This window comes from Heptranchias perlo, chromosome 8 (genome assembly GCF_035084215.1).
Source record: "Heptranchias perlo isolate sHepPer1 chromosome 8, sHepPer1.hap1, whole genome shotgun sequence".
Taxonomy (NCBI): domain Eukaryota; kingdom Metazoa; phylum Chordata; class Chondrichthyes; order Hexanchiformes; family Hexanchidae; genus Heptranchias; species Heptranchias perlo.
The window spans coordinates 30,800,693-30,826,760 of record NC_090332.1 but is presented as its reverse complement, the minus strand read 5'-3'; the positions used below and the strand labels follow the sequence as shown (position 1 = coordinate 30,826,760).

Below are 26,068 nucleotides of genomic sequence, written 5' to 3'. Positions count from 1 at the left end.
GGCCAATCATCTCAGCCCCAGGACATTGCTGCAGGACATTGCTGCAGGCAGTGTCCTAGGCCCAACCATCTTCAGCTGCTTCATCAATAAACTTCCCTCTATCATAAGGTCAGAAATGGGGATGTTCGCTGATGATTGCACAGTGTTCAGTTCCGTTCGCAACCCCTCAGATAATGAAGCAGTCCGTGCCCGCATGCAGCAAGACCTGGACAACATCCAGGCTTGGGATGATAAGTGGCAAGTAATATTGGTGCCGGATAAGTGCCAGGCAATGACCATCTCCAACAAGAGAGAGCCTAACCACCTCCCCTTGACATTCAACAGCATTACCATCACCGAATCCCCCACCGTCAACACCCTTGGGGTCACCATTGACCAGAAACTTAACCGGACCAGCCATATAAATATTGTGGCTACAAGAGCAGGTCAGAGGCTGGGTATTCTGCGGCGAGTGACTCACCTCCTGACTCCCCAAAGCCTTTCCACCATCTACAAGGCACAAGTCAGGAGTGTGATAGAATACTCTCCACTTGCCTGGATGAGTGCAGCTCCAACAACACTCAAGAAGCTCGACACCATCCAGGACAAAGCAACCCACTTGATTGGCACCCCATCCACCACCCTAAACGTTCACTCCCTTCACCACCGGCGCACCGTGGCTGCAGTGTGTACCATCCACAGGATGCACTGCAGCAACTCGCCAAGGCTTCTTCGACAGCAGCTCCCAAACCCGCAACTTCTACCACCTAGAAGAATAAGAGTAGCAGGCACATGGGAACAACACCACCTGCTCGTTCCCCTCCAAGTCACACACCATCGCGACTTGGAAATATATCGCTGTTCCTTCATCATCGCTGGGTCAAAATCCTGGAACTCCCTTCCTAACAGCACTGTGGGAGAACATTCACCACACGGACTGCAGTGGTTCAAGAAGTCGGCTCACCACCACCTTCTCAAGGGCAATTAGGGATGGGCAATAAATGCTGGCCTCGCTAGTGACGCCCACATCCCATGAACGAATAAAAAAAACACTGGTTAGATCCCCTTTATGGTACAACAGCAAATCTTTAAATCTACTTCTGTGGCAGATGTCCAATCCCGGTGGCAAATACATTTCCGGCATAATGTCCAATCTGCAGAAAGATTGCATGAATAATATTTATGAGTGGACCTTGAAGATACCATGAGACCCATGTTTTGCACATAAATTGCACGCTTGCCACAAGACTTGGCACCACTGAGCCAGGATGTAGTCTATAAGGATCAGGGGCTAATTTCTCTGCTGGATTTTTGGTCTAGTGCCCACTGCTTTGGATGCTAAATCCGGGGAAAATATAAAATACTGTGGTGGCAGTAGCAATTGTCACTGCAGCCATAAGTTTGATTTCTCCATCAGCTCCAAAATGGAGTTAAAGGCCTAAATTTTTCACCTCCCAGTGACTGGGGCACATTTCCGGAGGGACAGAACTTCAGCCCGTTGTGAAGATTGTGTCCTGATCCCAGTCGACCTTCTGGCTTTGGAATCATTAACAATTTGGAGGTGGGTTCCTGGCAGAAACCAGGGAGTCTCGAGAGAATGGAATGTGAAGAAATCTTTAAAAAAATCTGTGAGCACTTGCACAGGCCCTGGATGTCAGAAAGTGCCCCTTACGTCCTATATTGAAATGACACAAATGCCAGGAAGTACATCAGAAGACACACTCTCATCATTTACATCTTCTTTCCATAGACCTACCCACATGTGGATGGACGCATTGAGAGATGGGGAAGCACAAAGAGGCAGGAATGTGGTGGAGCATATCCTGAGTACCTTTCCACCCCCACTGTCCCAGATCCACTGAAATATTGGCGGGTGGTGGAAAGTCTAGGCCAAAATAGTTAGCGCGGTTTTGTTTTTACCAGTTTCAAATTTGTTCAGGCCAATTAAGGCATGCCTGTGGCATTCCTGCTCCACTGATGCTGCCTTTCATTCATTTCTACTCCAGTCCTTGTTTGCCTGTACTTTGAACAGGAGTAAAAAAATAACAGAAATGTAGCAAATGCTGCATAGTTTACACAATGAGCAGCATTGCCAGTGTCTGATGGATTTAGTGCATATCAGCAAAAGGGAGAATTAGTGAAAGGGAGCGCAGACTACATAGAGCCTACTTAGGCCGTGGTATCAGACACCTACAGGAAAGCATCTATTGATTCAGGAACAACTACCTGGCTGTGACTGCTAGGTTTACCAGGGAGATGAGTTGTGCTATTTCTAGTACCCCAACTGGAGGGATTATCTACTGCGTGCACAGCTCTGCCTTTGGCTCTGAATGTGACCACCGCTCTGAATTTTTATACTTCAGAGTCCTTTCATGCTGCCACAAGGGATTTGACAAGAGTGAGCCATTTGTCGGCACAACTATGCATCCAAAATGTCATCAAGGCTCTGCTAAAGCATGTATCCTGCTATGTGCACTGAAACATTGAGCTGCAGCAGCAGAGGTTTAGGCAGCAAGCTTTCATAGTATCATAGTAGGTACAGCACAGGAGGAGGCCATTCGACCTATTGTGCCTGTGCCGGCTCTTTGAAAGAGCTATCCAATTAGTTCCATTCCCTCGCTCTTTTCCCTTAGCCCTGTAAATTTTTTCCCTTCAAGTATTCATCTAATTCCCATTTGAAAGTTACTATTGAATCTGCTTCCACCACCCTTTCAGGCAGTGCATTCCAGATCATAACAACTCACTGAGTTAAAAAAAATGTTTCCTCATGTCGCCTCTGGCTCTTTTGCCAATCACCTTAAATCTGTGTCCTCTGGTTACCGACCCTTCTGCTATGGGAATTATTTTTGCAGTATTTACTCTATCAAAACCATTCATGACTTTAAACACCTCTATCAAATCTCCCCTTAACCTTCTCTGTTCTAAGGAGAACAACCCCAGCTTCTCCAATCTCTCCACATAACTGAAGTCCCTCATCCCTTGTACATTCTAGTAAATCTCTTCTGCACCTTCTCTAAGGCTTTGACATCCTTCCTAAAGTGTGGTGCCCAGAATTGAACACAATTCTCCAGCTGAGGCCGACCAATGCTTTATAAAGGTTTAGCATAACTTCCTTGCTTTTGTACTCTATACTTCTATTAATAAAGCCCAGGATCCCATATACTTTTTAACAGCCTTCTCAACTTGTCCTGCCACCTTCAAAGGTTCGTGAATGTGCACCCCCTTTAAAATTGTACCATTTAGTTTATTTTGCCTCTCCTCATTCTTCCCACAAAAATGTATCTGCGTTAAATTTCATCTACCATGTGTCTGCCCATTTCACAGTCTATGTCCTCCTGAAGTCTGTTACTATCCTCCACATTGTTTACTACATTTCTGAATTTCGTGTCATCTTCAAACTTTGAAATTATACCCTCTATACCCAAGTCCAGATTATTAATATATATCAAAAACAACAGTGGTCCTAATACTGACCCCTGGGAACACCACTGTATACTTCCCTCCAGTCTGAGAAACAACTGTTCACCACTACTCTCTGGTTTTTGTCCTGTCGCCAATTTTGTATCCACACTGCCACTGTCCCTTTAATCCCATGGGCTTTAATTTTGCTAACAATTCTATTATGTGGTACATTATCCAATGCCTTTTGAAAGCCCATTTACACAACATCAACCACATTACCCTCTTCAACCCTCTCCGTTACTTCATTAAAGAACTCAGTCAAGTTAGTCAAACACGATTTTCCTTTAACAAATCCGTGCTGACTTTCATTTATTAGCCCATACTTTTCCAAGTGCCAATTAATTTTGTCCCAGATTATTGTCTCTAAAAGTTTCCCCACCTCCGATGTTAGGCTGACTGGCCTGTAATTGCCGGGTTTATCCCTCTCCCCTTTTTTGAACAGGGGTGTAACAGGTATTCTTTGACATTGATAATTTACCTTGGGTGTAGAGCATCATTGTTTGCACACATTGCTCTTTCAGGCTCCATCAGGTCAAATTGTGTTCTACAGAAATAGAAAAGGATAATATCGGGTGTGCAGGTAGTATCTGATATCAATCAACTTGGGTATTCTCCACATTAATGCCAGGGATCTGGGAACTAGCAAGATATTTACATCCTGCAATATGCAAGATATGTTTCAGGGAGATGGCAGGTTGAATGGATGGTTCCTAGGGGATTCTGTCTACCTCCTTCAACCTTGGTTGACAACAATCACTGCAACAGTAAATAAGGCTAAGGAGCACTGCAGTGAGGTCCATGTCAAAAGCAGGCTGCTCACTGAGCAGCACTTTGGCATAGTAACTACTTTGGCCCCAAATTCTGATGGGAGACCAGGATGCTGGAATTTCAAAGTGCACACATAATTCCCATTGAGGGGGTAAGGGAGTGGACAAGTCTTCTGCAAAAGACAGGAATATTCGGTTCAGATTAGAAGGGGGTACTATTGTTACACCCTGGGTTACCTTATTGTACAGTTAGATATTGGGCCAATTTTAAATGTTGATGATGCTGGCCTGCCCTTTTCACCTACCACGCCTGATTTTGACCTTTTGATTGGCACAATTTGGAGGCCAGGAATAATAGGCACAAGTGTATATAATCCTAATTCCCTGTTCATAACCTCTGTTATTAAAAATGAATAATGATAAAATTATTTAAATTAAAAGGGCAATTCTTCCCCTCTCCAGGCTTTCCCTTTTTTAACATATTCACAAAAGTTAAAATGTGTGGGACACAGCAGCTTTAAGAGTGTAATTCCTATTATCATGGGCTCCAACTTAAAACAATTAGTAGTAATAATCCAATTTAGAAAAAAAATTGGTTGTCCACTTCAATAGGATAGCCTAGAATATCCACTAGAACTATCTTTTGTTGCTATTGTCAAGTGCTCAATGTGATAATAATAATTTCCAGAATTGTTGATATCAAAAATTCAGTGAAAGAGATATCAAACACAGTTGTTTATTAATAAACATTACAGTTATTAGCAACTTTATATTTACTTGTGGTGTACATTTAAGAGACATTTCTTTTCAAGCGTAGCCCAAGATGTGGTATTTTGGAGTATCAGCACATAGTGCCAGGGAACAAGAGGAAGCAATTCTGCACCTGTGACCCCAATTTAAGCCCAATCACTGTAAAGAAGCATTGGCGCTTCTCCGTAGGAAGGGAAAATCAAGGAATGCATCATCCCCAGGCTGCTCTCAGCCATTTGCTAGCAGCTGGCTTGAAATCTAAGGGATGTAGGTAGGGATCAGGTCTCCTGACTGTACTCTTAGTCAAATGTAGTGGATAGCCTGGGAAGACTAAGAAATGTGGTGAAAAATGGAGGTAATCGTCCTCTCAAAACATCCGTATTTGTAATAAAGAGATAAATTTTATTTTATTAAAAGCTGAGCATGATGACTGAGGAAAGAACTGATATGGTTTGTTTTTTTTCTTATTTTTAAAATGGAATTCATTGCTCACTAATACATTACTGAGTTATTTATTGAACTGCCAATGATTTATGCCTAAGGCTTAATGGCTGTAATACAATAAACCTTTTAAATTCCTTGAGACAGACTGGCAATCCTGCCCCTTCAATAGATGTACCTGAAGTGGGGAAGCCTTTGGGTAAACACAACATTTTCTTTTAACTGTTACCATTTTCTTTCTTTAATACATTTGCTGTGCATTTAAAGTGTGTAATTCCTTGTCTACTAGACCTTGAATGATTTTGTACAAAGAATCAATAAAATTTTCTAAGACTTTCTTCATTGCAGTTACGAAAACATTGGTGCAGTTTGGTCATTCAGTCCTTTATTAATCAGTAACCAGATGCAATAACTTATTTGTTTATTACTGTAAGATGCATGGGGAAAACACAGTTAAATGTAAAGAAGGGAAATGGGTAACCGTGGGGGGGGTGGAGAGAGAGAGAGAGGAGTTAATAGGAACAACTATCAACTGCTCTTTTAAATGTCGCTGTGGAATTTAGTAAATGCCTTCCTTTGCTTTCTCATCATCATCAACAACTTATATTTATATAACATCTTTAATATAGCAATTCAGGGTTTAAGATTGGCCCCAAGTAGGAGTAGAAGGGAAGTTAAGGTGACATGGCCAAGATTGCAGTTGAAAAGGTAGTTTTAAAAGAGGCTTTTCAAGGTACGGAGAGAACCTGCAAGGCAAAAGAGTTTAGGAAGAGAGTTCCAAATTGTGGGGCAAGATGATTGAAGGCTGATGGTAAAATGGAGGTAGAAGAATACATATTAGGCCGAATTTGAAAGAGCGGAGGGTGTGAGCAGGGACTTAAGGCTGCATGAGGCAGCAGAATTAAGATGGTGCACAGCCATGGCAAGATTTGTAGATGAGGATGAGGAATTTGAAATCAATGGGGTAGAAATTTACCTAGGCCCTTTTCCGGGACCAGAATCGGTGCTGCACAGCCAGCGTGCACCCCAACCAGGAGGTCTGAGGCTAGTATGAAATTGAGCCTCGGATCTCATTAAAATGTTTTGTGTGAACTGCTAGCCAGGCAGCTCGCACATTTACTTAGAAGAATATCGGGCCGCTTGCCTCACCAGCTGTGGTAAAAAAGGTAAGTCCCAGGAGGGAAAGGATCGCTGGCTAGGCCTCTCAATGCTTAGAGTAAGTGGGATTGGCATGCGCTGTGCATGCTCCATCTATTTCTTCTTGAAAGTTGCAATCGGGATCCTAGAACAGGTGTAGGACCATGATTTGCATATTTAAACAGTCTCTCACCTATTTTGGGCGGGAGTGCAGGGTGGCCATTTAAAGGCCTGCCTGAAAGTCGATTCAGGCAAGCAAATGAGTGAACAATGTCCCCACCAGATTTTCAACTGCCAGTTGCCTGTTTTTAAGGCGATAAGTGGACTGTTGACAGTTGAAAGTCTCCCGCATGAAAACTGACCCCATCAAATAGATAATATAGCTGAAGGCAACATATAGATGAGGAACAGGCATGGGCCAAGAAATGAACTTTGAGTACATTGGAGGTGATCTTGTGGGCACAGAAGAAGAAACCATTTCAGGAGCTCTGTTGGCTGCATTGGGTGGAACCATGTAAAGACAGTGCCAAGGAGCTGGACCACGGAGGAGAGGCAGTGGTGGAGGATGATGTGTCTGACCATGTCCAAAGCCACAGAGGGGCTCTGGAGGATGAAAAGGATAACGCACTATAGTTAGTCACACAGAATGTCATTGGTGACTTTGACCAGGGTAATTTGAGTACTGTGGGTGATCCAGAAGCTCAGACTGAAGGAATACTAACAGAGAGTGGTGGGAGGGGTTGGCATGGACATGGGTAGAGACAAAATGTTCCAGAATTTTAGAAAGGAAGGGAGATTGGAGATGAGGCGATTGGAGAGGATGGAGAGATCGAGGGTAGGCTTTTTAAAGAATGGGGTGATTATGATAGGTTTGAAAGGTGGGAGAACTGTGTTTGAGAAGAGGGAACAGTTGACGATGCTGGCGAGCAATGGCTTTCATTAGAACTGCTCTTGTGCGTATTGAACTGCACACACAAGTCCACACCCAATAAAGGATAACTCATTTTTATAACCCATCCTGACAATCTATGATTGTCTTTGATGTATATCTACATTATATTCTGAATCTGTTTTATGGTTTTCCTTATATTAAATGTGTGAATTAGACAGTGACAACATTTGTAGTTAAAAACAATGGATTGGATGGGGGTGGGATCTAGCACTGTGGCTCCAAAAATAGTATTAAACTCATATTCAGACTCAAATTGTAGCCTCAACTGAAATTCAGGCTCATTTAAACTCTGCAGGTGACTCTCTACAGGTGACTTTTGCCAGGTCTTGTAATGGGGGTCCAGAGCTCACATCCTCGAATGCTCCCTCCCAAACATAGCTGAAAGCCTTCCTCATTTTACTCAAAATTTGTATGAAATGCTGAGCATAGTGGACATGGTGAGGAAATAAATTTATGCAGCAAAGCAACAGGTAGCAAAACATACAGCATAATAACTCTGCCCTACCTACAACAGTAGAGCATAGTACACTCCATTTAACTAAGATCCAACAGCCAGACCACATAATAGGCAACATTATTGTACAATTCCTTACACAATGGTTTTGCTTCCTGTGCAACAGGAAAGGGAGAGAGAAAGAAAAAAAAGAAAACTTGCATTTCTATAGTGCTTCATCATGTCCAAATAACTCAGTTCTTCACAATGAATTACTTTTAAGTGCAATAACTGTTGGTATGTGGGCAGATGCTGCAGTTTTTCTATGCCAGCAATATATTACAAACAGCGATGAGATGAACAACTAGTTAATTTGCCTTTTGGTGGTATTGGTTAAATGAGGACATTTACCTAAAAAAAAACCCTCCCTGCTCTTCTTTGAATAGTGCCGTTGGATCTTTACTGTTCCCCTTAGCCATCAAAATTGGCAGGAGATCTTGGTTTAAAGTCTAATTCAAAATGGACAGTTTTGACAATGCAGCCTCAGTAATGCACTGCTGTGTTAGCTGAGGTGATGGCTGACAATCTGCTATGGCCTTGACCTCAGAACTTTCACATCCAAAGTCAAAAGTACTACCAACAGAGCTAAGCTTGTGATCAGGCATTTTGCGTTCTAGTTTTTCTCCTGTGATATCATGAAGTTCCTTGCATTTTCACTGTGAACTGCGAAATCCATCCATAATCCACTGTCCCCATGTCAAAAAGCAAAACTTGTGGATGTAACAGGAGTAGAAGTTTCATAATCATACCTGCTTTCAGATTGCCTTTGAGCAGCAGTTCTAAAACACAAAGCATAATAACTAAAGGTAACCAAGAGATGCTTTGAGGGTACAGATATTTCCCTTTATTGCATTTAGGATTATGAGTCAATTCAGTAAAATATACTTTCCCTTTAATGAAGAATGAGAATTTTAGAAAGAAAAAGGTGAAAGAAGTGAAGGAAACAAAAGTGCAAGAAAAAACAAAACTCAGAGAGACTGAATTGTGAGGGAGGCAAAATATCATAGAGAGAGAGGGCATTAGGGAGAAGAGGTGGGGGGTTGCTCTGTTTATGGTTATCAATCTAAAGCACAGGTACCACTTACTGGGTTATTAGTTTCTCAAAAGCCGCTTCACCCTATTTACAAAAATCCAGAATGAGTCTCCCATAATTACAATGGTTTGGCATTTGTCTGTTGCAATATCTCAATAACACCTAGTCTATGTTCATTATAATGTCTCATTATGCCAGGTTAATAGAGCTGTTTCCTGCTTCTCATATTCCCCTGGTTACATCTGAGAAAGGCTATTCATCCTTTTAAACATATATAGTGCCAACTTTTCTTAAATTAATTACTTCACGAAACAACCAAAATGACCTTAAAGAGAAACTTTCACCAGTTCTCCTATAAAACACCTTGTATATCCTAAATGAGAAAACTTCAAAAACTCTCTTCTAGATCGCTATATGAAACCCTCTATGGTAACCTTTAATAGATCTTAGATAAAAACAGAAAATGCTGGAAACACTCAGCAGGTCAGGCAGCATCCGTGGGAGAGAGAAACAGAGTTACTTTTCAGGTCGATAACCTTGCAACAGAACTTCGTCTAGTACATTGCCCTCTGCTGGGCTTGGCCAAGATAGCCATCTACAGGTCCAGGTTGGATGCGGCCTGTGAGGGTGGTCACTCTGGCTGTCTGTCTCTCTTTTGCAGTCTTGTTTGCGCCGGGGTGGCCCTGGAGAAGGAGCACACAGTGTCCGCCGGTACGCTTGAGGCCTTCCGTATCCGATGGGCATGGCAGGGACTGGAATGCATAGTGGACAATAGCAACAACATTATTATTGAAGTTTATAAGTTTCCTTTCTTTCTTATGGTTTAATTCCTTATTGATTGTGCCCCTCTAAAAATGGGGCTTTTTTGTTTGTTTTTTGTTTGATGGCATTGGGGCAACCCATTGTCTCTTTATTGGTTTATTTAGAAAAGGCATACTCATGGTTGGCCTTTGCCAACTCTGATCACAGCAGCCAAGCAATACATTCCATAAAGAAGAAACATAATAGCAGAGGTATATGGAGGTAATTTTTAACTGAGAGCCGGGGGGGAAGCAGAGGGGAAGATTTACGGTTGCGAAATCCGGAAGGTAAGTGAGCGGGTTGCGATTACGAGGCCCATCAATTTCACTTCCGGGTTTCGTGCCCAGCAGCCAGCCTGATTAACAGGCTGGCTGACAGCCAGGAAGGCCTGATGCAGCAGGCTGCAGCCAGGGATCAAAGGGAGAGAGGGAGGGATCATAGACCGGGGAGAAGATCGGGGTGGGGGGGGGCCGCGGAGAAGATTGGGAGGGGGGGAGAAGATTGGATGGGGGGACAGGGAGAAGGTGGTGGGGGGAGGGCTAAGGAAGAGATTGGGGAACTGGTAACAAGATTGGGGGCTGAGGAAGAGATCGGGGGGGCTGACAACAGGATCGAGGGGGCTGAGGAAGAGATCGGGGGCTGCGAAGTAGATCGGAGGGTTGAGAAGAAGAATGGAGGTCGCTGGAGGTCGTGTGAAGAGCCGCAGGTAGGTGGGGTCCACCATGGGGGGGAGTGGTCCACCATCTGGGGGAGGTCTACCATCGGGGTGGGGGGGATCATCATGGTGGGGTGAGGGTTGGCCATTCGTGGGGATCCTGTTGGCCAGGTGAGCTTGTTGGGCCTGGATAAAGCACTCCTGCTCCTCCGTGCCCACAAGCAGTGCAATAAAGGCACTCACCTCATGGATCCGACCCCTCCCGCCCGTTTTCACCTGACGTGAATGGGAAGCGATGGGAAACCCGAACAGGTAAGGTTAAATTCATTTTATTATTCCACCACATAAAATATTAAGTATCTCAAGTATCTCAATGAGGTACATTGCCCTTTTAAATAAAGACCCGTCGGATTTAAGTGAGGGCGGGAATTCCTGGTGTCTGCTCTCCACTCACAGATAAACCTGCCTGGGTTAAACCCAGAAGCAGGTTTGTGGGAGCTGGGGTGCTGTCCCGCTCTGAAAACAGAGTATTTTTACTCCCCACCCGCCCGTTCTTGGGAGTTAAAATTTACCCCATGTTCCAAAAAGTGTACATCTTTACAGTCAATACCAAGAGGCTTTGCCAGTGGCTCTAAGCAAATCAACGACCGACTAATATGTTATTCTCCAGTCTGAAGGTAGAGAAAGGAAGTGAAAATACTTCTTAAAATATCACTTAAAAAATTGCTGTCAATCTTATTAAAAAATACATCTTATACACATTATTCCTCAGCTGATAGCTTTCTTCCATTTTTTTGCCCTGTTTAAAGTTATTTTAATTTCTTATACTCTTAGGAGCCCCTGCATGTATCATTTGTCATTTAAGAGATCAAGCACTAACTATTCTTAAGCTTCTGACATTAGAACTTTTGGTCCAGGCACTTGGAGGCGTATAAAGTAGGCCCAAAATGTGTCCTATGAATGGTAACTAAAAACCTTTTCAGAATGTACATCATATTTATACAATCCTTTTGAAAAAATAAAATAAAGATTTTTCTTTCAGTATGGCAGGTGACCCTTCAACTGAGTCAGCACTATCACTGGGATGTTTTTGCAACTTCAGTAAGAGACTTGTTATGTGATGGTTAAAAGTCAAATACTAATAATTCTCATTATCACCATCTTGTACCACCATCCCTTTTGTCATTTAATCACTGCTGCTCTCCACCCTATCACAGACCTATCTCTTTTGTTATTTTCCTGTCCTGCTTTTCCCTGGCCCTGCACTTGCTTGACAGCTGTTCATCTCTAACATCTTCCAGATCTGATGAAAGGTCATCGAGCTGAAACGTTAACTCTGTTTCGCTATCCACAGATGTTGCCTGACCTGCTGAGTGTTTCCAGCATTTTCTGTTTTTATGTCTGATTTCCAGCATCTGCAGTATTTTGCATTTGTACTGATAATTCAACCTTGGCCTGATAACTGGAGAAAATGCAAAGGTTACCTTTCTCTCAAATTCATTGCTGATTAATTTCTATCAGCGGAAGAGATCGGGGTGGGGTGGGGGGGGGTGAGGTGGAGAGGATGTCATGTTGGATCGCTATGTGAGAACAAAAATATTTTACTGTTAAAATGTCAGCTCTCATATAGTTACCTATCTGTCTGTCTCTTTCTCTTTATCTTGCTATCTATCTAATGCAAATATTGACTGTAACTACATTGATAGAGGTTGCCTATTTTATGTAGGTTAAAGAAGTGACTTATGGTGGCTAATAGTGAAAGCTAAGGGCATTATTGCACACATACGTAGCCATTGTATCCCCTGGGCAATAGTTTTAAGTTATAGCACAAATCAAAGCAACAATCAATATATTTTATTATTCCTCTTATCTAAATTTATTTTAAAAATGGAAACCCTTTCATCCATATATTTTAGGCAATACCTTATGCTTTCTATCTGAGTGCCCAGAAGTCCCAGCTTTACTACTCACTGACATCCCTAATTAGTGAATATTTTCTACTGGCATTGATTAGCACAGAAAAAAATTGTGAAAAATGTAAACAAATAATTAGATTGTTAAGTGCTTTAATCTGCAGCTGATCCCAGTAACTACATGAGGTCCAATTTTAAGCCTGCCCGGCCAGCAGGAATGGGGCGGGCGGAGGTTACAATGGTGGTCAGGAGCTCTTTGCTACGTTGCAGACGCGTTCGTACCAAGCACCATTTTAACTCCTGGGTTTTCGGCAGCATCAAGACAGCCCGCTGCAGGCAGGCGGGAGCCTCATTAACATTTAAAAGATGGGGTCCGATGATGTCATTTGGACCATGATGCAATCTTAACTGCCAATCATGGTAGTGACGTTCAGTGCCTCGCCCGCCAGTGAAACCTGGCGGCAGGCAGAATCATGGCCAGAGGAGACCAAGGTAAGTATCATTATTTAATTTTTTTAAGGTTTTCATATCAGCCAGGACGAGCACGAACACTCCTTCGGGCACCACATGGAAACCTTGGGTTTCCCCTGGCTTGGACTCCTCTTCTCCTCCTGATCGTGATCGCCTCAGGACTCCCCACTTACACACTTACCTTATGCTGGCGTGCCGGGTGGTGGCCTCCTTCTGCCCGACATCCTGCTTCTGCTGCCTGCCTCTTCGTCAATCCCGCCGGGTTTGGGTGGGATTCAGCCTTTCACCATTTAAATAAGAATCAGGAGTTAAAATGGCCCAGGCCTTATGCCGAAAATGTCATGGGGGCTTGCCACCTGCCCCAACCCTCTCAGGCCCGATTTGCTGCCTGAGTTAAAATCGGGGCTATGGTGTCAGCCTTGGCTCAGTGATAGATCTCTCGCCTCTGAGTCAGAAGGTTGTGAGTCTTGAGCACATAGTCCAGGCTGACACTTCAGTGCAGTACTGAGGGAGTTCTGCACTGTCGGAGGTGCCGTCTTTCAGATGAGACGTTAAACCGAGGCCCCGTCTGCCCTCTCAGGTGGACGTAAAAGATCTCATGGCACTATTTCAAAGAAGAGCAGAACAAAAAGTACCAATGAGGAAAAAGTAACCAACAAAAAAAACAAACTGGTTCCCTCAATATTTATCAAAGCTACCTTTCATGAATGAGGAAGTACCACAAAACCCCTAAACTGCTGAAATATTTTCTTCACTTTCTTTTCAGCCACCGTTTTTCCCCTTCATTCAAGTGAGTGTATCCAGCTAAAAATAATATTTAGAATATTTAGCATATAACACGTAAAAAATTACACAATTCTGAGAAAAACACTAACTCATAAAATTGATTATTTAATGTTAGGAATGCCTGCAAAATTATTCTCCCACAGAGGCCTATTTTATTTGTCTATGGCCTGGGGCTAGAGATCGAAGTTTCACCTGCATTTTGGATTGTGGGCATTCCAGCTGCTTCAGACAATGGGCTCGTTGGGGGCGGGGGGACTCCGAAAAATGGGAATATCCCGAGCGGGTGAGGAAGCCGGCTCCAACCCGCCGACTTCCGGGTTCCCCACAGATGCGTCTGTGTGCGCACACGCCTCACGAATGCGGAAGTCCCTTCGGCAATCAAAGCCTGTGGGATGATAGTTAACACGGTTATTTAGATAGTTTAAGTATTTGAAGTAGTTAATTTCATGGTGATTGAGGCAGGGGCCTGATTTTCATTCAGCCTCAGTGGGTTTCCCATGCTGTGGGAAACACTCCATGTTTTAGGAGGCGTGTTTCAGCCTGCAGTCAATTGGACATTGAAATGCTTGTTTGACAGATGGGGATAACAGGTGAGTTATTGCAGCAGGGCACTCTGTTCTTTCAAACTTTTGGCTGGGAGATCTTTGTGTTTAGACTGAAAATTCTTAGTTTCCACTCAGAATTGTTCTATTGACACATATTTACCAACTTTTCGGACCCCTTCAAACTGACACCATCAGGATTGAGGGGGGGTGGGGGCGCGCCTTGGTTGCATTCACCACTACATCCGAGGACGAGCAACATCACCAGCCTCACCAGGCACGGCATCCACTTCTGCCACTTGGAGCTCCACCACACAGAGCTGCGCCACAGGCATCTACACAAGAGCACAGAGGGAACAACAGAGAGAGCAACGTCGCAGGAGGCATTACCCTTGCCAGAGGGTCTACAGGCCAAGGCTCAGCTACCCGGACCTCTCTGAGGAGCAGTGCATAAGGAGGCTGAGAGTGAGTCGCCAGGTGGTCGCAGACATCTGCAGCCTCCTTCATGCCAAGCTGCTCCTGGCTGGGCCGAGTGGCACCTCATTACTCGTTGCTGTTAAAGTGACCACTGCCCTCAACTTCTTCGCCTCTGGATCATTCCAGGGTGCCACCGGGGACATCGCCGGGGCCTCTCAGTCATCTGCACACAAGTGCATAAGGCAGGTCACCGACGGCTTGTTCCGCAGTGCCTCGAAATATGTCAACTTTCCCATGGACGACCTCAACCAGACGGAGAGGGAAGTGGGATTCCACTCTGTGGCTGGCTTCCCACGGGTGCTGGGTGCAATCGATTGCACCCATATAGCAATCAGAGCACCTCCACACGAACCAGGGCTATTCATTTCGTTTGTGACCACCGCGAAAGATTCCTTCACATGTGCGCCAGATTCCCTGGCAGCTGCCACGATTTCTTCATTCTGAGGGAATCCAACATCCCGGAGCTCTTCCACCCACCGAACACATTTAAGGGCTGGCTTCTCAGGGACAAGGGATACCCCCTGCACATGTGGCTCATGACACCCCTGGGGAACCCCATCACCGAGCAACAGCGCTGATACAATGACAGCCAAACCGTCGCCAGGCCTACAATTGAGCATTCCATAGGGCTGCTCAAGATGCGATTTAGGTGCCTTGATCATTCTGACGGAGCGCTTCAATACGCACCAGCCAGAGTGGGACACATTATAATAGCGTGTTGTGTCCTGCACAACATGGCACAACAGAGAGGAGTGCCGCTTGAGGAGGCCCCATCCACACCTGCCATCCACAATGAGGAGGAGGAGGCGGAGGAGGAGGAGGAAGAGGTCGAACCCATGGCCAGAGCAGCGGCTCACCTGGCTGCTTGTAAGGCCAGGGAGTAACTGATAAGTGAATGGTTCTCCTAAAATCAGACAGTCTGAAGAGTCCAGTCCTCAGGCCACCCAGAAAGAGCAGCGCCAACACCAGCACCCCCACCTCCCTGCACAAAACAGTCCTGCAACTACACATAAGCCCACTGTAAAATGACCCAATGGGTGGCATCAAGTGTCGCCGTTCATGGTGAAGCTCATGAAAGGGCCCTATCACATAAGCCAGTCAAGAATGGGCAAGACGTGGCAGTAGTGGTGACAATGATAACATTTGATGTGAATATAACAAAAAACAAATATAAATGGAAAACATGACAGTCTGTCAGATACCCTTGTGTATATCCTTCGTGCTCACAAATCCTTAGCCTTTCTCTTCCTACCGCTTCCACATGGTGCATCCTCTGCGGCTGCAGCAGAGGCAGTGGCAGGTCGCTCATGTTCATGCCCCGACTGCTTAGATGTTTTCGTCCTATACCCTCTGGGATTTGGAGCTCATGACGGCCCCTCCAAAGACTGCTCCACCTGTACCTGTGCAGGGACAGACTCGGCCACCTGGAGAGGAGGCAGCATTGCGGGTACTGGTTGAGGGAGGGCATGTGGGAGTGCTTTGAGTGACATCCCCACTTCCATGTCCCCTTTCACCATCATCCTTCTTCTGGGCCAGGCCCATATCACTCCTGCCACCCTGCTGGACAACAGTTTGGAAGACATGTATGATGCCTTGTAAGGCCACTTCTAAATTATTTGTCAGCCATAAGGCGGCAGAATGTTGTGCACCCTGAGTCCAAGTGACCGTTGTCAGGGCCTGAATGGACTCATTTGTGAGCCATGCTTGAAGCTCAAAGGAGGCTGCCATTCTCTCCATCTCAGACATTCCCGCACTTACCTGTGCTGCCGTTTCACTCATGCAGGAGTTGGTCTCCTCTATCCTCAGCACTGTTGTGGAGAGTGTGAGTGGCACCTGTTCCAGTACCTCGCAAATGTGCTGCTGTCCCTCGATCATTCTCCGTTTAAAGGATGGCCCCCAGGGTTCAGCATCTGTGTCCAGCTGAGCAGAGCCTGGAGAGGAGTGCGCCCACCGACGCGGGCTCTCCGCAGCTGCCCCTGCCACCAGTGTCTGCTCGTGCTCACTTGTGTGTGGTGACTCACCAGGTGCCAACCCAACTAACTGACTACTAGGACCCACTGAGGTGTGAGTATCTGCGCTGATGGATGGCTCGCTAAGGTGTGACGGTGCGCCTTCAGAGGCCGGGCGCTCCTCTGAGCAATCACCCTCTGCTGTCACTGTGGTCATTGAAGGGCCTGTAAGAGAAAGAAGGCAATATTAAGCATCATCACAGATGTGTCACGTTGTGATGAGCATACTGAGGTGTTCAACATGGCAAGCGTTGTTAACATCAATTCATGTTGTGTATAATGAATGTTAAATTTGTGTCGCCAGATGATTGTGGGATTTCAGTCTCAGCGTCCCCAATGGACAGGAGCTCGAGGGTGCGGCTGGACTCCAGCGCCTCCTGCTCTGTGTCTAGAGAGAGGACTACTTTTTGTTGTGGCCCCCTTCCAGTCCTCGCCCTCTCGCGTGCATTTTGCACTCTCTTTTCCTAGAAGGGGAGAAAGTACAGAGGTGTGAGTGAGTGATGGTGAAGTGGTCAGCCGATGAATGCATTGCTTTGGGTGAGGCTGACGAAAGAGATGCATCAGAGGGTGAGTATGAGATAGAGCAATCACATTGGATGAGGATTGGGGTGAGTGGTAGTGGTGGGGTCACAAATGAGGAGGTGAGGAAGTGCTGATGAAGTGCAGGTAAGTTGAGGATAAGTCTTAAGTGGGTGTGAGGAGTGATGTGATGGAGTAGTCTTGGCAGTGCAGAATGAGTTGGGGGTGGGGTGGTGATGTGGAATACGGAATGCAGGAGAATCAATAAGTGTACTCACTTTTGCTGACTTAGTTAGGTCATTGAAACACTTCCTGCCCTGGACCCAGGTGCGGGAGATGATGCTGCTGCGGGTGATGCTGCTGCTCTGCCACCTCGAGCCAGGCCTTCTTGATGGTTGAGGCAGGGCACTCTCTTCCATCCATGGATAAAACACTTCCCTCCTCCTCCTCCTCACCCAGGCCAATAACTGCTGCAGTGAGACATCATTAAATCTTGAAGCAGCCTTGCCCCTGTGCTGCTCCATTGTGCCTTTTTGGTCTTTGCTGCAGCAAAAGCCTTTGGAGCAATGGCCCTTTAAATAGAGCCGCTCCAGCTGACAGCCTGTCATGCGGGTGAGCAGTCTGCCCGTTGCGCAGCTTTCGGATGGCAAACCCGGGAGCCACGATAAGGGCCACCAATTAACTCGTGATCGCGTGGGAAACCGTAAGATTTTATTAGTCGGGTTGCCTGCGTGCCCTTTGACCCCCCCCCGCTGCCATTTGAAAATCAAGCCTAATGTGCATGCATGCGTGCGTGCATGTGTGTCAGACAGAGATGCAGGTTTCACCCTAATTCTGTGACACTGCAAAGCAGAATGCATCACAGCAACCCACATCAAGTGAGAACGAGCCAGAAAAGACCTGGGAGTTTTGGTTCCTGTTGGCATATTTCATGTATAAGAGAGAGAGAGAGAGATACCTGATTGTAGTTGTACTTTGCAACCAGACAGAAATTTTACAAATAACAACTGTGGGTGAATTTTGACTTTTACCGCAGGGCTTAAAACAGGCGATAACGAATGGGTCGTCTGTTTTACACCTGCCCGATTTTAGTTTTCATTTTATGCCCTGTAGGAAGAGTGAAAATTCAGCACTGTAAGTTCCAAACAGTGGAAAATAATATCAATATGAAAACATTTGATTTTTTTCACTGTTTTATACAGCTTAAGTCATTACATTAAAACTCTGAGTTCATGGGATTGTTTGGCATAAAACATTTTTTTGTGTCACTTCAGGAAGGGAGGGGGTGCTGAGGTTTGCCCTGAGTCACTGTGGATGTTTGTGAGGCACTTTGTTGCTGAGCCCAGTCACTGCCGCTGGAGTCGGTAAGCCAGCTAGGCCTGGACCATGGCGAATGATTACCTGATTAGCTACTGGCCATTGACAGTGGAAAAAACCTCCCTGGGCAGAGCTACAACAAAGACAACTTCAGCAAGAACTACACATCCATTGTGGGAAATATCTTTTATAATCACTGAGAAAATGGAGGAAGGTTTTACAGAGAATAGAGGGAAGAATAAACAAATAAATAAAGTATTTTCATGTTAAATGGGCACTGTAAATCCACCATAGAAGACAGAGCAGAGAAAAAAAAAGTTATAATGTAAATAAATGAGAATAAGAGGTTTTTGGAAATGAAGAGCAAAATTAATTGCACTGTAAACAGGTTTTATGAAGTTGTAGGTAAATGGTATTAAAATATTATATCTATTAGGCCTGTAATTTTATTTCTAAGCAAGGTATGTAGGAGTAGAAATTAGTATGCGTAGTGCCCGTTTCTTGGGCCTAAAATGGGTGCAAAGCATTTCAATCTGTGCAGGTGTTGCTCCCACTGCTAAATCATGAAGCCTTTTTGTTGGGTGTCCCAGGTGGATGCCACGAAGCGTTAAATATGTAAATTAGGGTCCTGATGCCTGTTGAAGGACCCCATTAAGGAATTTGTTGGCGATGAGCCAAGTAGGATTCTTCAGCAGCCCTTGCGGTCACTGACTGTAGGTGAGTGATTACATTTTCTTTCGTTAAGCCAACCCATGTTGTGGAGCCAAGAGGAGCACAGAACTCTCACAGGCTCCATATGATCACATCCCCCCTCCATAGTCCACTCAAATCCCCCCTCTCAAGACTTACTTGAGGGTCACTGCCGGCGAGGCTAGTGGCCCGATTTCAATGTCTTCACTCAGGCGAGCTGCCATCAATTTCCATTGTTCCTCGGGCTTATCGGTTCGGGTGTGTGCTGGTCCAGCAGCATCGAATTTGGGCTTGAAAACAGGCCCAAACTCATTTCTAGGCCATAATATTTTTACCTCATAATGTGATATATTCCTTAGGTAAATTTACTGTATTATAGATATATGTGAGTCATTGTCCACTTTTACATTGCAGCAGGACTGCAATAAACATGAGAAACTGTACTCAAGTTCCAGACTATACGAGCAAACCATGGGAGATCTACTAGTTATAATCATTGACATAAATATATAGTCAACAACAGAGGGTTTAATCTGTTGCATGTATAAGTACAAATTGTAAATAATTCCATTTTTAATTGATAAAGGATGTATATAATTATATAATAATGGATGACAATTATGTCTAAACTGGGAAGTTGCGACAGACAAGTCAATTGAAGGCACAGACTACCTATCAAGTCTTTCAGTCATAATACTATCTACAATTCTGCAGTGCAGATCAGGCTGAGTCCACTATTGCTTTTCAATTACACTTTTAATCATTAGTGTACCTTCGTTTTTGGATTTGTCATCCGCTTTCAAAACTTGTTGTTTCGGCTCAAACATTGATCAATTGAGCAAGTGGTCAATAGATCAAAATTCTCCACTTCCGCTGATGACATGTTGAAAGGAGAAATTGGCTGATGACCCATGTTATGCTAGAGTCTTCCAAGAGACATCCTCAATTAGACCTGATTGTCTCTAATCGACCATGACAGCACATTGTCCAGTGAATCAGACTGTTGTATTTTCAAACAATGTTCAGGCTCACATTGAAACACAATGGGCTGGATTTTCCTCTGAAAATAACAGCAAGGCTAACCGTTATTTCTGTGCGTCTGGTACAGCAAATTCCGACGACCGCACATGCGCAGTCAAATGCAGAAACCAAGAAGTTGCTCTACCAGATGGCTTGCTTCTCCGTAAACTCTGCGAGAACAACTTCTCTCCGGCTGACTCACCGTTCAAATGAGTGGAACGGTGTGAAGTTCCTGCACTGATCCGATGGATATGAACTAATCTCGCCAAAAAAAGGTTGTCAAGTTATTTAAGTCTAAGCACACTTTTAACGGTATGCTAAGTCTTAATTACTGCCAAACAACCTCTCTGGCACTGAAAATTAACACTTACAATTGTGGAGTCTCATTCCTTCAGATTTTAATTGTTGTTGGACATTTAACATTTTTTTTACTTTTTCTGTCTCTTTTATCTCTGTTTCTTAATTCAATATTTCTTACCCTCTCTTTGTTTCGCTTTCTGTACCTGATTTGACATTGAATTCACTATTCGAACTTACACTTCCTGGTTCTTAACCTGCGTTGCTTCAGATGCTTTAATCTGATTGGTTAAGGGGATAGACCAGTGCCTGCCCCTGTCACACAGGTCCCAGCTGCACTGTAGAGGGCACGGTTTTGGATTCAGTGCCGATGAGAGGAACTTGCCGTGAAAAAAAAACAAGAAAAGTTTATCGGTAAGTGCAAGTTTAACGAGTGGCAGCCGCCGTTCGTTCACCACTCAGAGGAAAATCCGGGCCATTGAAAGTAAGAAGATATCTTATCAGTGATATTGGATTATGGTAATTCTTTTATGAATGTCATTGACTGAGCCATACTACACAAGGACTGAAAGCATGACAGTCCTTGACGTGACAGTCCAACACGTGACAGTTCATCACATGATCTTTTACAAGCTATCACTGGTAAGGTTTTTATTCATTCTATGGCCACTTGGTTCCTGCCAGAAAGTAAAGTGCCTTTTTTAATGGAGTTTAAATGTAAGAACCTTGCAGGCTGAAACACACACACACACACACACACACAGACAAAATAATAATCCCGTGATCAACAAAATTACGAATCAGGCATTTTAAGGAGTTTCACAAAATCCTGGCTCCCTATATTGTCAAGTATACATACTCAAAGTCAAGAATCTATTCATGCTCTCCCACGCTTGAAATTATGAGTGGCAGGGAGTAACATGAAGATTTACCATCGTCCTGATTTTAACTTGGGAGCGGTATTCGAGCTGTAGGGGCCAAAGAGAGGGGGTAATCCACCGGGCCTTCCAGAACATGAGGCCTGGGAGAATTTAACTACCGGGCCTCATTTGAATGGCCCAACACTGGCCCCCACCTGAAGCTGAGGGGGATGATGTCAACGCTAGCAGGCAGGAGTGGAAAATCCTGGGGGAGGTCAGGCTGCCACTGGGGATCCATGGAAACGGTCCCATCAAGGTAAGTGAGGAAGGGGGGCAGGAATCACTACAGTTTGCAATCATGGGTTGGGGAAAGTTCGGGTCGGGGAGGTTCAATGTGTCCTTGAGGGGCCAGGTGGAGCACTCCTGCTTCTCCTTGGCCCTCAAAGAACGTATTAAAAGTAAAAAAAACACTTGCATGGGCATCCTGTGTCCAAGCTGTTGGCTTGGCCATGCTCAGCCCGCAGTTAAAATGGCATGGCCATCCGGATGACCATTATTAGAACGCGACTTCACCATTTACATCAGGCTCCTGCTCCTCTGGGGTAGTGGCTTTCCCATGCTGATTTCATATAAGTTAAGATAGTGAGGACCAGAAAGCTTTGGACATGTAGGCAAACCTCCACCCCAATCATCTTAATCCTCTACCCATAATATTCCTGCCAAGCGAAGAGGGGTTAACGTACCCCCTTGTGTATTTGAAATGATGCAAAAAAGCTACAATTTGTGTTAAAGGCTTCTTTTGTTGCATTTTAAGTAAAATTCAAATAACAACAACTTGCATTTATATTTCACCCTTAACGCAGGAAAACAAGGCGTTTCACAGAAGCATAATCAGACAAAAATAGACACCAAGCCATTGAAGGAGATAGTAGGAGTGTGAATAAAAGCTTGGTCAAAGAGGTTGGTTTTAAGAAGGGTCTCAAAGAAGGAGAGAGAGGTGGAGAGGTTTAGGGATAGATTTCTAGAGCTTAGGGCCTAGACAGCTGAAGGCACGGCCACAAATGGTGGGGCAAAGTGAATGGATGATGTGTAAGAGGCCAGAGTTGGAGGAGTGCAAAGTTCTCAGAGTGTTGTCGGGCTGGAGAATGTTAGAGATAGGGAGAGGCAATGTCATGAAGGGGGTTGAACCACAAGGATAAGAATTTTAAATTGTAGGTATTTGGGGCTGGGAGCCAATTTGGTCAGTGAGCACAGGGGTGATGGGTGAGCAGGACTTAGTGCAGGTTAGAATATGGGCAGCAGAATTTCGAATGAGCCTGACATTTATGGGGGGTGGGGGAGTGGAGAGTTCGGGAGGCCGACCCAGAGAGCATTGGAATAGCAGAGCCTGGAGCTGACAAAGGCATAGATGAGCATTTCGGCAGCAGATAGGCTGAGGCAGGGGTGGAGAAGGGTGATGTTACGGAGGTGGAATAGGCAGATTTTGTGATGGAGAGGATAATGGATCAAATAGGATACTGAGGTTGTGAACAATCAGCTTCATCCTGAGACAGTGGCCGGGGAGGGGATTGAATTGGAGTTTCTGTCAGGGCTGAGGACAATGGCTTCAGTTTTTCCAATGTTTAACTGGAGGAAATTACAGCTCATCGAGAACTGGGTGTAGGACAAGTAGGTTGACAACACAAAGGCAGTGGAGGGGTTGAGAGAGGTGATGGAGAGATAGAGTTGGGTGTCATCATGTCTTCAATTGATGGTTGCTGAGGGGCAACATGTTGATGGAGAAGAATAAGGCGGCAAGGATAGATTCTTGGGGGTCTGCAGAGGTAATGCTATGTGGTCGGGAAGATAATGCCTTCAATTTAAAAGTAAGTTTGTACAATCTATTTAATATGCAACAGTTAAAATGGTGCAAAGTGGAGATGTCAGTTATGTGGTTACTGGTTTTAAATGAAGAATATTTTCACATCAGATAAAAGAGTTTCATGAACATAATGTCAAAAATCATGAAAGTTGAAGTTAGTTTAACTTGTTTTACTAGCACTTCTCATAAATTCAGTGGAATTTTGTCTGTATAAACAAAATTTCAAATCTCCACAATGTCACACGTACATAATGAGAATGAAAAGCAATACCATTTCCTCTTCATGCCAAATTTATTTCTTCATTTTGTGCTGTTTCTAACTGAACCAAATGTGCAAGTGTACATTAGTGCAGCAGTCCATGTGCGGGATTAGGGATTTTGTTTTCATTAGGAATGCCAGGTCATGCACTGTTACTTTGTGACTTAAAGCTTCACTGGGCGCTTTTGACCCACACAAACCTTTTAAATGTTTGGTTAAACATATAATAACTTTAAATTTAAATAAAAAAAGTCTATCCCTGCTCTAACTCTATAAAATACTTTCAGATTCAAATTGAAAATATTATCACTAATAATTGAGAGGATTAGAAATAAAGTGAGAAAAGGGGAGTCTGCTGTGGTTTAGCAACAGAGTTCAATTAAAGAGCCAATTCTTTAAAGTACAGGGTCAAAAATATGTAACTTGAATCTCTTTCTGTGTATCTCAATCTTCTTTCAACATTGCACATCTTGTTTATGTAAATTATGCACTTTTGTTTAAAGTAATTTCAAAATATGAATTCATCTGAATTGGTCCAGGTCAGATCTATAGTTTTTTTTCTCAGATTCAGTCCAGTTTACGTCAAGTGTTCCCAATGTGGCTGGAATAATGAAAAAAGCTCTTCAAACGATTCAAATCCACAAATGATAGTAAATTGGGGCTAAGGTGGGGGGGCAGGGGTAACTGAGTCAGGGGAATTATTAGGTACCTACCGAAAGAGTTAGATAAAATCTCTAAATAGTCAGAACAATAACAGATAAAATTCAGTGCAGACAAATGCAAGATACTAGACACTGGAAGGACAAATGGGTGTCGTAAGTGTACTATGGATGGTGCTAAATAGCTAAAGATGAAGGTAAATGTGATTTACATGTGACAATAGATTTGACTCTTAGGGTTCAATGTTAATTTGGGGAGGGATCGGTGCATGGAAGGTGCCAGGGCCAAGTGAGATTTTAGCTCCTGAGCCTCATTTACCTATTCAGAATTGGATTCCTGCTCGAAGCTACTGTTAAGGGAGGCCCAAGGTTTCCTTGTAGGGCCCGTGGGGGAACTCCGCTCAGGCCTCAGGTTAAAATTGCAGATTGGGCCCCAATGACATCATATATAAAGAGGACCCCAACGGCTTGAGGCAGGTGTCTTTGCTGCCTGCAATTCAAAATTGCAGTTGGTCAATCGGGGCAGGAAAGGAGTGGGTAAGTCACCCACTCCATTTTAACTCCCCCACCCCCCTGCCTGATTTTTGCCAGGACGGGGGGAGTTAAATTCAGGCCCAAAAAAAATGTTGCTGGCTGCAAGGGTCCCTATGTAAAATTTAACTTAGGTTGTTTCAATTCAGTTTTTGGTGGACATTAGCCTATAGCCTTTAATTTGCATAAAATTGGTAATATCATGCAGAGTGGTCCTAAAGATGGCAGTGTTGGAAAAATTCACACTGATATATTGGAGCAGAGTAAAGCTTCCTTTACTCTTTCAGTGCAAGTTTTTAAAAACATTCAGAATGGGTTAGTCTTCTTCATTAATTACTTACTGTAGCATTCTAAATTTTTCCAACAGATTTAGCCAAAAAAGGCAATCAAAACCTTTTCTAAAGATCTGTAATTTTTAAAAAATTCCCCCTTTTCTGTTACTTTCTCCTCAGTTTAGTTTCCCTTTACCCAGTGCCATTCTTTAAACAAAAGAGCAAGGGTCTCTTCGCACACATCTGCCAACTCTGCCCTGAAACTGGCTGCCAGGAAGTTTGAGAGAGGTTGACCTGCCCTGTTTTGGGATACATCAAAGTAATGTTTAGTATTTAATATGTTGCCTACGCACAAGGTTTGGCACAACTTAGCACAATTCAGGCATTTCAAAATAAACTTAAAAGGACCCCATGAAAGAAACCACTAGCTTCCAAATAAAAATAGAAAATGCTAGAAATGCATAGCAGGGCAATCAGCATCTGAAAAGAAAATTGGGTTAATATTTTGAGTGGGATCATTCATCAGAACTGTTATTATTTCCAATTTTTAATATAAGCAGCTTTTTGTTACCCTCATTTGATTTTCATTTCAGTTCGAATCTCAATCCTGTCCTATTCCTAGTTGGCGAAAGTTCTCAAAATAGCCCAGAATTCAGCATTAAACATGGATAATGTTATTCCAAGGGGCTTGGGAATCATAAACTGAGAGAGGGAAAAAAAAATTAAAATGGGAGGAAATATAATTCTTCCTAAAGAAAAAAATCAATGTAACAGCTTAAATTGGTGAGACCGCACCTGGAATACTGCATACAGTTTTGGTTTCCATACTTAAGAAAAGACATGCTTGCTCTCGAGGCAGTACAAAGAAGGTTCACTCGGTTAATCCCGGGGATGAGGGGGCGGACGTATGAGGAGAGGTTGAGTAGATTGGGACTCTACTCATTGGAGTTCAGAAGAATGAGAGGCGATCTTATTGAAACATATAAGATTGTGAAAGGGCTTGATCGGGTGGATGCGGTAAGGATGTTCCCAAGGATGGGTGAAACTAGAACTAGGGGGCATAATCTTAGAATACGGGGCTGCTCTTTCAAAACTGAGATGAGGAGAAACTTCTT

General features: G+C 44.1%; 1 long non-coding RNA gene across 3 annotated transcripts in view; it reads left to right on the top strand.

Moving 5' to 3' along the window:
• The window catches only part of LOC137324185 (uncharacterized), a 91,920-nt gene that overhangs the window by 38,859 nt on the left and 26,993 nt on the right, over positions 1–26,068 (top strand). The window contains exon 1 of one of the 3 annotated variants that reach the window (XR_010963540.1): positions 10,440–10,521. The exons of the other annotated variants lie outside the window; for them this stretch is intronic. This is a non-coding gene — a long non-coding RNA (uncharacterized lncRNA). Of the gene's footprint in view, positions 1–10,439; positions 10,522–26,068 lie in introns of those variants that run through there. 3 annotated transcript variants of the gene reach the window in all.